Below are 13,609 nucleotides of genomic sequence, written 5' to 3'. Positions count from 1 at the left end.
AGCTCATTTGCTCGTGGTTCTCTTTCAGTGTGTGAGTGGAGGCATCTTTGAGAGGAGGTCACTCTCCTGAAAGCTCACTGGAGATCATGGTGTGGGTTAAAGTTGACCTTTCCATGTTTTCCAGGCATCACTGACCTGAGTGTCTTTGAGCCATCCCTAACAGCTCAGGGGCGCTGCTGTGTAGCTGATTCTGTGCTCTGAGTTGGGACACAAAATTTGTACTATCTTTATTTTCACATTTTATTTTAACAGTAAAAACATCAAACTATGAAATTACATAAATGCAATTATGCAGTGACCAAAAATGTGTTGAACCAATCAAAACGATCTTATATTTTAGCTGCCCTTTGCCTTGGAAAAGCAAAGGCTTTGTTCAGAAATCCATACATAGGATCAACTTCTTATTTGTACAAGAAACACATTTCAAGCATTTACGCATAAGCCCTTAGCTCTAAATGTCTTTAAGAGAATGACAAACATTCAATCACACTGGTAGTGTATTTGTTGTGGTGCCAACTTATTTGTGGAAGGAACTAAAAGCATATGGGGGAGGGGGTTGAAATAAACACTGCTACAAATGTAAACCAACAAAAAAAACTCCACGTGTTTCATATCTGAGAGATGTTATGTATCAAATAGTGTTAGTAGGCTGGGCAGAGTGTGTCATCCCCTCAGGTAATGGAAACCAGACAGTAATGTGAAAATAGCTTTGAGCCTCCCACCTGTCTCCAACATGTTACAGTGGAACAGTAAGGTTAAGTGGGCAGAGTGATGCAAAGTCAACAACATGCAGCTTTCATAAAACACAGCTGAAGTTTGAAAAGTTGAAGCAAGAGTTCATGATACTGTACAGCCAGTGCCACTGCTTAGGAAATGTGGCGACATGCTAGTAAGCTGGCACCATGGTGAATGTAAGCAGGGTAGCGACTACTTTGTATGGTTGTGTACTTTATTTCTTGAATTTGATTGAGCCACATATCACTACTGAGCACAGTAAGTACACAGCCCACAGGAAGGGACCACATGTAGGCCAATTGTAATTCCCAGAAAATGAGAAAATAGTTTATTTTGTGGAAAAAAGGTGTTTTTGTTTTTCCATTAATACACAAGTTTAGGTTTTGAACTATCCATTCCACATAAAATGCAGCCGTTTTAGAATCAGTAAATAAGTGTATCTAGTTAAATAAAAGTCCTTGTTGTCCAGTCCTCCCTTGCCTGGCTGCCTGGGTGTGAAAAGCTTCTCCAACTTTGAAGGCCGTTATCTCTTTTAGGAGTGTGGGTTTTTTCCAATTTTGAGCAAGTGAAGACAGTGTGCGGGTGTCCATTATTTTTCTAGGAGTGTGAACATTCAAATAAGCATATCTCCTGCATTTCCTTTCAGATTACAATGTGTGACACATCATTTGAAAGTTCTGCACTTTCATAATCTATAAAAAACTGAAAAATGACCACCTACATGTGGGTCAAAATACCAGCAGCTGTCACAGAACAGAATGCCATTTCCATGCACTGGAATTTCTGTTCAAGATCATGTTCAAATGCGAAAGACGCCTTCACTGGCTGAGCCTGGGTATAATGCCTCTATCTATGATAATTACATCGTGCCATCTTGGTTGGTTGGTGTGTGTGTTTTGCCACCAATTAGGCCATGCAATCAAAATGTACTAACTACTTTCCAACGCGGTGATTACAGTCCTGTATTGAAAAGAAAATGGGCTGTCACCGCGCTTGTCTGGGAGGGAAAAACACACCGACTTGTAAATCTATCACAGAAATATAATTTCAAATGTAAATTTGAACAAAAAGATAATTGAAAGCATGTTTTGAAACAGGCTCTGAGCTGGTCACTCCTCATATTATCCCCGTGCCCTTGAGTTGGAGAACAGGCGCCTCTGCGAAGCAAAATGCATTGCAACTGAATCTATTTAGCATCCATCTCATATTTGTCGTCTGCACTCCCATACAGCCAAACAAAAGCTGACTTTAACAAGGTGGCTGGGGCGATTCTCATGCTAAACAGAGGGTCCTCTCTCTGAGAGCCATGTGGAAGAAGGCTGCTGCGTAATTATAGAAGAGGGTCTCAATAGCATGGTAATTGGAGGCAACGCCCCGGCCCAGAAAGGAGGAGAGCCATGGGGCTCTAAACATGTTGAGAGTTTTATTGCAATGAGCTCCTCAGTCTATACCACTCTTTAAAAACCACAAAGGAGGAGAGTGGGGGGGAACAATGGCGGGTGGACATGATTGCACTTGTGTGTTTGAGTAGGCCTGGGAGCTCTCTGTTGTCTTTTCCACTGCACTCCCGGTGAGGGGGAAGTGAGGCGTACCGATGACAAAAGTGGCGGGCGCTCGGGAGCATAAAGGGGCCGGTTAATCACGGCCCTAAACGACAGGAAGTTGTCTATTCACTGGAGCCTCGGGCGGGGCGGGGCCACGGTGCAATCTGGGCAGAGGGGAGCAGGGTGAGAGAGGTGGCAGCAGAGAGGACCAGGGTGAGAGAGGTGGCAGCAGAGAGGACCGGGTTATGACAGATACACAGCAGCCATCAGGGTGCAAACAGGGTACGGACAACGCGCTGGCATCGATACCGGTCTTTGTTTTCTTCTTTTAGTGTTGCAAAGTTAGCGATTCTTACCAGATCTGTTGATAGTGGAGATACACTGCAAAAATTGACAAGCTGTCAAGTGATTTGAACTTGTTTCCAGAGCAAGCTTATTTTGTGATTTTTCAGTCAAATGATCTCGCAGCACTGACAGACAATCTTGTTGGTTTCAATAACTTTCACTACTTGATTCGTGCCAACATGACTTCTTAAAAAAAAACGTAAAACAATGAAGAAAATCTTGAAATAATAAACTTTCTCCAAGACAATTTCACTTTCAGCAAGTAAAAAAGACAAATTCCTTGTTTGTAACATTGACTCACTATGGCTTTTAAAATGATATTGAATCTTGAATCCAAATGTCCTGAAACAAGTTACATTATACTCCAAAAGAAAAAAGAACCGACCTTGAGCGAGCGAGCGCCGGCAAATTTGTTGAAACTGGTGAAATCATCTGCCAGTGCAGTGAGATGATTTCACACAAAATTATATAATCATCGTCATCATCATTGTCATTGTCATTGTCATCATAATCCTAAGTCTGGATACAAGATAATAACTTAACAAGTCTGACAGCTTTTGCAGTGTGGACCGATACTGTACTGTACTGTATGTAAAGGTCGACAGAGCTAAGAATGAAACACAAAGACCCAGAACCTAGATGATTAGATCTGGTTCACGAGAGTGTTCCCCCCTGCTGTGCTTCTCCTGCTTACTCCCACCTCTCCATCATGTCTCTCTCTACTGCACCCCCCCTCCCGCCGCCACACACACACACACACACACACACACACACACACACACACATGCACCCCCCTCCCACCGCCACACACACACACATGCACACACACACACACACACGCACCCTCGTTCTTTGAAAATGTGAACATTCCTTTTCATCTTTGTGTGGAAACGTAATAAGAGACAAAAAGGCATGTAAAGACAATGGATATAATCCAGAGATCCCACCGACTTGCACCACAAATTTGTGAGGCTGAAAATAATGAATCGTACTACACCTCACGTACACACAAACGCATCGCTAATGAGTAGTGTCCTACTTGTTCAATTCATTACACAGATTTTCCGACGCTTTCATCTTGCACACACGCCTCTGTGTACATGGCCACAAACCCTGCATGTTAGGTGAGTTGCCCATGCTATGCTTGATGTGCGGGGTGGGGTGGGGTGGGTGCAGTAGGAGTAGTTTTGTCTCTCTGGCTGCTCATCTGGCTGAGAGGCTCGCCTTAATTACAGCTGTCTGCCTGAGTCCCTAGCACGCTCCCCTACCCACACAAATAGACCACAACAACAGGCAGCATCTCAAAGGAAAGGCAAGAGTGGTTTCGACTTGTAGCCGGGGGGCGACTTCTCCCTGCCAACGAGACACAAAGGTACCGTGGGCCCGCTTCCAAATGGATCCCCGGACCCCTCTCCCCCGGGCCTTGTTGACTTCCAATTGCTGCGCCGCGAGGGCCGGAGTTTTGGATGAGCTAAATCCATTGTTTATTTTGTTCCCAGGCTGTTGGTTAAGTGGTTTTTGTTCTCCGGTCTCTTTCTAGCCTGTTAAAAACCAGCACTATCAAATCAACGGTGAGCTTTGAAATACGTGGCTCAGGGATTGGTTTGGAATTAGGCTGCGAGTTTTCAGAGAATGTACCTCTATCTAATTCAGACAGCGATCATCCCAGAGGCGCTGTGCTATATCTTGTCTGGCTGCTTTGATAGAGTCTTCATGTGTAGGCAAATCTTTTTCTTCTCTCAGTCTCGCTCCCATCGCCTCAAACAGTGTCGACACACAAATGAGAAACTTTACATGGGAAGCGGCGGGGCTTCAATTAAACATCCAAAAGGCCAGGCAGAACCCAGCTTGGGTGGGAAGCGAATTGAGACTATAAATAAATTCCTTGCATTTTCTGTGGTCGAGGCCTTCTACACAGTAAAGCACAGGGTTTTATTTGATGTCTCCATAAAGTTATAGCAAGGCTTGGATTTCGGCCAAGGAATCTCGTTGGCTTCTCACTAGGCATTCTTGCTGGAGAGTAATGTTTCGATGGCTGGCATTGGTCCATTCACAGCCAATAAGAGAGCAGTGTTCAATAGAGTTCAACTGATCCTCACGGAATGGCACAACCCAACTACATAGGGAAAGGGATTGCTCCTGCAAAGTGGAGATTAGTGCGGTGTGCAGTTGCCTCAATCAACTGTGTAGCAAATATTACCTGTTACTTTTACAATGTGTCCCATTTCCCTCCCAACACAACCATCTGCAACAATACAATGAATGTGTGTATATCAGCAATGGTTATCTCTGTCTATTGTTTTGTTTTTAATTGTCATCTGGAATGGTATGAGGTCCCATTGTCCTACAATTTCTTTTGTCTTAATATCGGCATTCTGCCATTTTCTTTTGGGGAAGCACTTTGTAACCATGTTTAAATAAGAAATATATAAATAAATGTTGTGTTTTAGCTGCTGTTGTCTCTGTAACTGCTGTCACCAAAACATATTATACCTGGCAATTCAGAAACTGGCCCAAGAGAGGTGTTACGGTAACACTTTACAATAAGAGTTTGTTAATTAGGGGTTAGTTAATACTTAATAGTAATAGACTAACCCTTAATTAACAGTTAACTAATGTGTCTAGTAATAGTGTACAAATGGTGTTCATGTTAACTATATATATATTTTTTTAAGATTATTTTTGGGGCATTTTTTGCCTTTATTAGACAGGACAGTAGACAGACAGGAAAGGTGGGGAGAGAGAGAGATGGGATGACATGCGGCAAAGGACCTCGGGTCGGATTCGAACCCGCGTCGGCCACGCAAAGGACCGAGCCTCCGTGGTACGCGTGCTACCAGGTGAGCCACCAGGATGCACATGTTAACTAGGTATTAATTTATACATCATGTAATAGTTTAGGGTTAGTTAGGTTAGGTTAGTTAGGGTTAAGGGTAACTAACCCTTAACAAGCATCAACTAAGGGTTAGTTAATGCTTATTAAGCAATAAGTAAGCATGATTAAGCATTAACTAACCGTTAATTAATCTACCCTTATTGTAAAGTGTTACCGGGTACCCAGCATGCTACACCTCCAGCCATGATGCTGTGTTGTTACTGTGGATGGAGGATGGAGTTGGCTTAGTGTTGTTACTGTGGATGGAGGCTGTGGTTGGTTCTGTCTTGTTACTGTGGATGGAGGCTGTAGTTGGTTCTGTGTTGTTACTGTGGATGAAGGCTGGAGTTGGTTCTGTGTTGTTACTGTGGATGGAGGCTGTAGTTGGTTCTGTGTTGTTACTGTGGATGGAGGCTGGAGTTGGTTCTGTCTTGTTACTGTGGATGGAGGCTGTAGTTGGTTCTGTGTTGTTACTGTGGATGGAGGCTGTGGTTGGTTCTGTGTTGTTACTGTGGATGGAGGCTGTAGTTGGTTCTGTGTTGTTACTGTGGATGGAGGCTGTAGTTGGTTCTGTGTTGTTACTGTGGATGGAGGCTGTGGTTGGTTCTGTCTTGTTACTGTGGATGGAAGCTGTAGTTGGTTCTGTGTTGTTACTGTGGATGGAGGCTGGAGTTGGTTCTGTGTTGTTACTGTGGATGGAGGCTGTGGTTGGTTCTGTGTTGTTACTGTGGATGGAGGCTGTGGTTGGTTATGTGTTGTTACTGTGGATGGAGGCTGGAGTTGGTTCTGTGTTGTTACTGTGGATGGAGGCTGGAGTTGGTTCTGCATTGTTACTGTGGATGGAGGCTGTGGTTGGTTATGTGTTGTTACTGTGGATGGAGGCTGTGGTTGGTTATGTGTTGTTACTGTGGATGGAGGCTGGAGTTGGTTCTGCGTTGTTACTGTGGATGGAGGCTGTGGTTGGTTCTGCGTTGTTACTGTGGATGGAGGCTGTGGTTGGTTCTGCGTTGTTACTGTGGATGGAGGCTGTGGTTGGTTCTGTGTTGTTACTGTGGATGGAGGCTGGAGTTGGTTCTGTGTTGTTACTGTGGATGGAGGCTGTGGTTGGTTCAGTGTTGTTACTGTGGATGGAGGCTGGAGTTGGTTCTGTGTTGTTACTGTGGATGGAGGCTGTGGTTGGTTCTGTGTTGTTACTGTGGATGGAGGCTGGAGTTGGTTCTGTGTTGTTACTGTGGATGGAGGCTGTGGTTGGTTCTGTGTTGTTACTGTGGATGGAGGCTGTGGTTGGTTCTGTGTTGTTACTGTGGATGGAGGCTGTGGTTGGTTCTGTGTTGTTACTGTGGATGGAGGCTGTGGTTGGTTCTGTGTTGTTACTGTGGATGGAGGCTGGAGTTGGTTCAGTCAGTCACCGCTCGGTCGCCCGGCCGCTCCTCTGCTCCTCTCTCACTGCATTCACAGCAGGGAGTCGACTCCCAGAGCCCCGAATAGACACACTTCATTAAGTCTGCTGCAGCACGCAGATGCTGCTCACATGCATTTTGTGTGTGTGTGTGTGCGTGCGCGCGTGTGTGAACATGTTTGTGCATGAATGTGATTGTGTGTGCATACTAACTATATAAATCAACAATCACGATACAATATTATACCAATTCTTTGGACAACAATACGATATTTGCTGATATCGCAAAGTCTGCCACGATACGATTTCGATTTGATCCAATTGCCTGCGATATGCAACGATAAAGCCTTAACACAATCAGTTACATTTATATCAATTCACAAAAAGCAACTAAAATATATATGATTTGCTTGAATTTGATTTCTGAACTCTTCCAGACATTTAAATGAAAAACAATCAACTCTTTTAAATAAAGCTAGATAGAAAAATAGACCTCTTGTTAACTATAGTATAAAGTGCCACTTTTCTCATGTTATGACGATATATATCACTTTGCATTGATACGATATGATGTAACGATATTTCTGTCTAGTTCGATGTATCGTCACCCCGCTTATGTGTGTGTATATATGAGCGAGAAGAAAGAGAGAGTTCGGTATGTGCAATTAGAGAAGGATAGAAAAAGATTATGTGATGTTTGTGTGTGCGCACTATGTGTGAATGCGTGATGATGTTTGTGTGTCTGTGTGTGTGTGTGTGTGTGTGTGTGTCTGTGTGTGTGTCCGAGCTATGTGTGCTTCAATGTGGTTGTGTGAATGCACATAACTGTGGGCTTGTTGTGCTGAGAATGGTTTGCAATGGGACAAGGTTAACTGAAGACATGTAACCCTTTGATCTGCATGTGTTAACAGTATGACAAATGCTCAGCTACATCGCAACAATCTCCGCAGCGTCGAGCCTCGCCGCAACAATTATGTGCAAATCCAAAGACACTTTACATCAGCACAGAAGAATCACTCGCTTATTTTTGGCATCTGAGAGGAAAGGGGATGAGATTTATCCTCTAATTCTGACTGAAGGCTTGGCGTCAGCTCTGTAACTAATTGCATTATTGTGGTGTGGTCTGTGCGATTTAAGGGCTGGCCGCGCACTATTCTAAATCGAAATAAAATACATGTCATTTTCTCGTCACCAGAGTTCTGTGATGTTGGACAAGCGGGCGTTGTTGTCAGCGCTCTCTGAAAATATTTATTTTAAGGTACAAATTAAATGGAGGATTTGATCAAATGCACATCAACTAACTCCCTCCCCCTGCACACACATAGACACAAACACACATCAACTAACTCCCTCCCCCTGCACACACGTAGACACAAACACACATCAACTAACTCCCTCCCCCTGCACACACGTAGACACAAACACACATCAACTAACTCCCTCCCCCTGCACACACGTAGACACAAACACACATCAACTAACTCCCTCCCCCTGCACACACGTAGACACAAACACACATCAACTAACTCCCTCCCCCTGCACACATTCATTTGCGTGTTTTGAACTGTTCCTGCCAAGCAGCTGGACATGCAGTATCCTCATAATGACCAGAGTTGTGTGTGGATATTGATTGATGTTTTTGGGAGGAGGGATGGGGCAGAATCCTCATCACATGCAGTGCATCAAAATAATTGGCAGTACCCAATTATCCTGTGATCCGTGTGCAGGAGATCTGACGAGCGAGCTCAGCGCCAATCTGTAATCAGGAAGGAAGCCTCGGGTAGGAATCACAGACGTGACACTGGCAGGTCGAAACGTTCCGATGAAATAGGGCCATGCGACTCGTGGCAAAATGGCAAAAATATGAAAAGATGGGAAAGTGTGCCACTGCACATCAAAATGCATCACACAAAAAGCATCCACTGACGCTAACAAAAAGTGCTACGTTACATCATCGACTAGGGTACGACGTAAGGTGACCAGATTTATCAAATGAAAATCAGGGACATTTCCAGTCCGGCAATCAATATATCATAAAAATATCCAATGTTATTACCTATGAAATAATAAAGGGGGATGATTCCGGTTTGATTTATTTTGTCCATGGCTGTTGTACTGTAATATACAGTGTCGGCTTCACGAAGAGGCCCCTGGTTGACCCCCCCCCCACACACACACACACACACACACACACACACACACACACACACACACACACACACACACACACACACACACACACACACACACACACACACACACACACGTCATTCACTGTGCCCCTTTACAAAAATTTTGTCAATGTCAATGTGTTCCCCAGCAGCATTGGCCTGGCCTTCTGAACCTACAGCACCAGCTGTTTTATGAAAAGCCTCAGATCTCACAAAGTATTTTCCGTGGAGAGTCCTGATTGCTTTTTCAATGTTTTCCTGGAAGAGCAGGAAGCAGCAAAACATGTAAACACTTGTTGGATGCCTGGATCAAAACATTGACTCATAGAATCCATTCTCATTCAGATATATTGAGGTGAGAGCGGTCAAGGGTCCCCTTTGAAATTGACCATATATGCCGGTTTTTCAAAATCTATTATTTAGCCCCCTTCCCGACAAGGTAGCATGGCATTGTTGGTCCCAATGGATGCTGTAGGTCTTACAGTCATACCCTGTAAGTATCTTCACTCGAGATTTAAGAATGAGCCTGCTAGAGCTAGAGTCATATCGGCCGCAGTCACCAGTAGAAAATCGGGGACATTTTCGGGGACAGCTCCAGCCGGGGACAGGTCACCAAAAACGGGGACTGTCCCCGAAAATCGGGGGGCGTCTGGTCACCTTAGTACGACGGCAGTTACAAAACAGTCCTGCAGCCAAGCCTGTGTGCAGCTACACACTCATGGAACTGTAAAGCAAGTGGATGTTACAAAAGAGACGATCACCATCGATGGTTTTGGTGTTTACTCTGTTGATCCCTGAAGGGAAAACTCTCTTGTTGCTTGCTGCCTCCAGGGAGGAGAGAGCGCAAAGTGGAAAACAGAATAGTGTTGCTGAAAGCTGGGAGGGATTCAGTGTGTCCAGGTCAAGGACACTTGGGCAGGGCGGGTGCTTCCTGCCAGGGGCCTGAACCAACAGACTGGAGACCGGAGCGCAAGTTAGCTAACAGGCAAACATGGATGGCAAAAAGGAGCTCTAGTGAAACTAGAGGGCACTAGTAGTGCATACCTCTGCCAGCCTTTCTACAAAGTTTTTGTGAATTAGTTAGGCGCCTTTTTGTGATTAGCCACACCCATTGCCATGCCCCCTTCTGGCCAGTGGGCACCTCGCTTCATAACTTATAGAGACATCCTGTTGCTGACAAACCATAGACCGTATAATAAATATGGGCGTCGCTACCATGATGTCACCCTGTGGACTCCCGTTTTGAAGCCTCGAGTTTCACATTTTCACTGTCGCCATCTTGGTTATTTGGAGCCAGAACTTACGTCAATTTGGAGAAGAGCGGCAGCTATTGTTCTCTGATTGGCGAGCTGCGTGATCACAATCACGACCCCAAGGCATAGTCTGCTGTATCATCCATTTTACTCTAAATGGGACCATAATTTCCAAAATGAACATCATGCTGCATTGAAGAAGACTTGAAACTAGCAATTGACTTCCATACAATCAGACTTCTTTGCAGCCAATGGAGTCACCTGAAAGGATGCAGGTTTAAGGCACTTCCGCATTGGCTTCATTTTTCACGGACGCAGCTACCCCCTTGGGACAAACACTTTCAGCAGGGATGCCTTTGGTGGGAATGGAACCCCAAACCCTGGCTGTGTTAGTGCCTTGCTCCCACTCTAGTCCCACTGGGAATGAATTAAACCCCTAACATCTAAACAGGCTTGGTGCCACCTTTGACATAATACAAGAGCTAGTATCTGTGTTCTAACCTGGCTATTCCGGTGATGGACAGTCACAAAACCCCAAGGCGTAAACAAAGGGCGTTTGAAGTCAAAACCTACGGATGACATGAATCATCAAGAGAAATGTGTAGACATTTTACAGGGAAAGGACACGGCGATAGATAGGTCAAGCTTGAGACAAAGCACTCAAAACGAATGCCTTCCAACCATGAAATGTCGTCGCTGTCAATCAGCACTTGGATGAGATTCAAGCTGGCACCTTTCGTGTCACACGGTGGCTTCTGTTTTTGTCGTACCATTTCAAACCGGAACAAATAGTGAACACTGTGACAGGCTGCGGGGTTCAGATAACAATCGCTCAAATGGTGTCAGACTCCATCCACATGACAACCTGGAGATGCAAGAAGGTGATGCAGGAATCATATAGGATCTGTCCTTTAAATGTAAGGCAATTACCTGCTGTTCTTATCCAGAGGGACTTCCAGTGAGTGAGCAGGTAGGGGGTTTGCTCGGCGTCTTGCCCGAGGATACTTCACCAAGCCAAATATCTGCTGCTGTGGGAATTGAACGCGTGTCCTTTTGATTACAGAACAGTCTCTCTAACACTAATCCTCCCCACTGCCCTGATTTCTATCATACATGTGTAAATAATTCTAAGCATTTGTTTTGACCTACTTGGAGTACCAGATGGGTGGAGTTTACTGCATCAGTAGACTGTAATTCAGCTTGTTAGCTAACGTGGTTAACAAGGTCAGAAATGAACAGATTCTCTTCATCATAAAATGAAAGGCGTGCCGATATAGTATACTAGCATACTTTTTTCTTTTACATTTTAGGCTACTCTTTTCACATATCTTTTGTCGAGTTCTTATATAATCTTATAGTCACCGCTGTCCCCCACGGGGCACCATGCCCGGGCGAATGTTTCCATTGCATTCTAGGCAAGAAAGTGTTTTTTTCCCCTCCTACCCTGCATTCTATAGCATGAAGCGGTATAAAATGTTGGCCCCATGCAGCCAGCAGTACAAGAAAACACAGACCCCAAACACAACCACGGCATAAAAAAAAACAAAAAAACATCCAACAACCAGTATTGTAAAAAAAAAAAGAAGAAGAAGTTTGCAGCAGTGGGGAAGAAGTGTGGGATGTGTGGTATATTAGGATTTAAAATAAAATAAATCTTAGTCGTACAAATAACGTGTTTATTTGGCAAATGTAATCCAAATGGATTATTCCATATTAAAACTGCACCCAAAAAGGACCAAGGACCATCTTTCTGATTTGGTTGTGAATTCATAGTAAATTGACACTGAAAAATACTCAAAATGTACTCACTTTATTCTCCTGTATGGCAATTGCTATCCATATAGTACTCTAAGCAGATCAAATCCAACTTGCTTAATGCTGTTTGTAGACTGGTATTCAGCTCTGACATCATCAATGCTAATAAACAGCATTTTGGAATGGAATGACAGTGTGTGGTGAATGAGTGCCCAAATAGAGTTAATGATGTGATGCCCTGTGGAAGAGATTAGGCCCTGTGTGCACAGATTCGAAGATGTATCTGAATTAGAATGTGGGCAAACTGGAGGAAAACAAAGCAGCCCAAAAGACAAAGACGTGCCACTTACATTGTGTCAGCCTCTAAATACTGTAACAATCACAACCAGTCGACTCAGTTCTTAAATAATTCATGCCCCCCCCCCCCCCCCCCCCCACACACACACACACACACACACACACACACACACACACACACATCTTCCTCTACTTGCTCTACTGTAATACTGTAATATGTTAAACTAAACAATAATCCCTTACCTTTTCCTTTAAGCTCTTAGTTTCTTACCTCGCACTTCTTTATCATACATTATCATTCTGGAGACAGTGGAATAGTCGTTGGACGAATGTGTCAGAATAATGTCATTGAATCTATTTTCCTCAGTTGCAATTGCTTTTAATGTTGAGAACTGGAAATTCAAGTTGATTCTAAATGTAGCAGTAGCACTCAAGGTAAGTTGCTCTGGTTAACAGCCTCAGATTGAAATGCACAACACTCAGCGGTTAACACAGATACATGCAATCCATACAAATATCAATCGAGATCGCCGCTGTGTAATCTTCGATAGGGGGGGGGGGGGAAACTGCATTTTATTTCATCGCATTACAAAACCCATTTGAGTTTATAAATGACAAACTCCGCGCTGCAGCCGCACCAGGGAGGGAGAGGCTACATTGCCTTACAGTATGCTTGAACGGGCATGTAGGCCATACGCCATGGATGCAGCACACACCCCGAGGTGAGGGGAGCAGAGAGATTTATTTCTTTATTTTTTTTATATATACACGTCAAGCAAGCTTCACTGCATCCTTGTGACACTGCCCCTGCCTCAGAGAGGAGGAGACCCTGTTGCCGTTGCCGCAGCCGGCTGAATAAAACCGCCCTGCTATCAGCACGGAATATGGTAAACTGTTCAGGTTTAGGATGGAGCGACCAATAGGTGGAGATTATCTTATTTCAGCAAACTTCAAAGAATTTGTTTAAAGCCGGTGAAACCTTCAAATACACTTTCTTTCTGGTTCCTTTTTTCCCCTAATGTACTGTACTGTATATTTGCAGGTATCATTCCTAGCATAGAGCGACATTGTTGTGTTAGTTACTGGTCTTATCCAAAATTCAACAGTAGAACGAGGTTAAGTTCACAGTGTCAGATCCATTGTGGCCTTACAGTATAAGCAACAACATGTCACTTCAGAATCAATTTTGGGCGGAAATCGCACCATGAGTAGCACCATGATTCCTCCGACACATG

This window comes from Poromitra crassiceps (genome assembly GCF_964638095.1).
Source record: "Poromitra crassiceps genome assembly, chromosome: 12".
Lineage (NCBI taxonomy): Eukaryota > Metazoa > Chordata > Actinopteri > Beryciformes > Melamphaidae > Poromitra > Poromitra crassiceps.
This window is presented reverse-complemented; position numbering follows the sequence as displayed.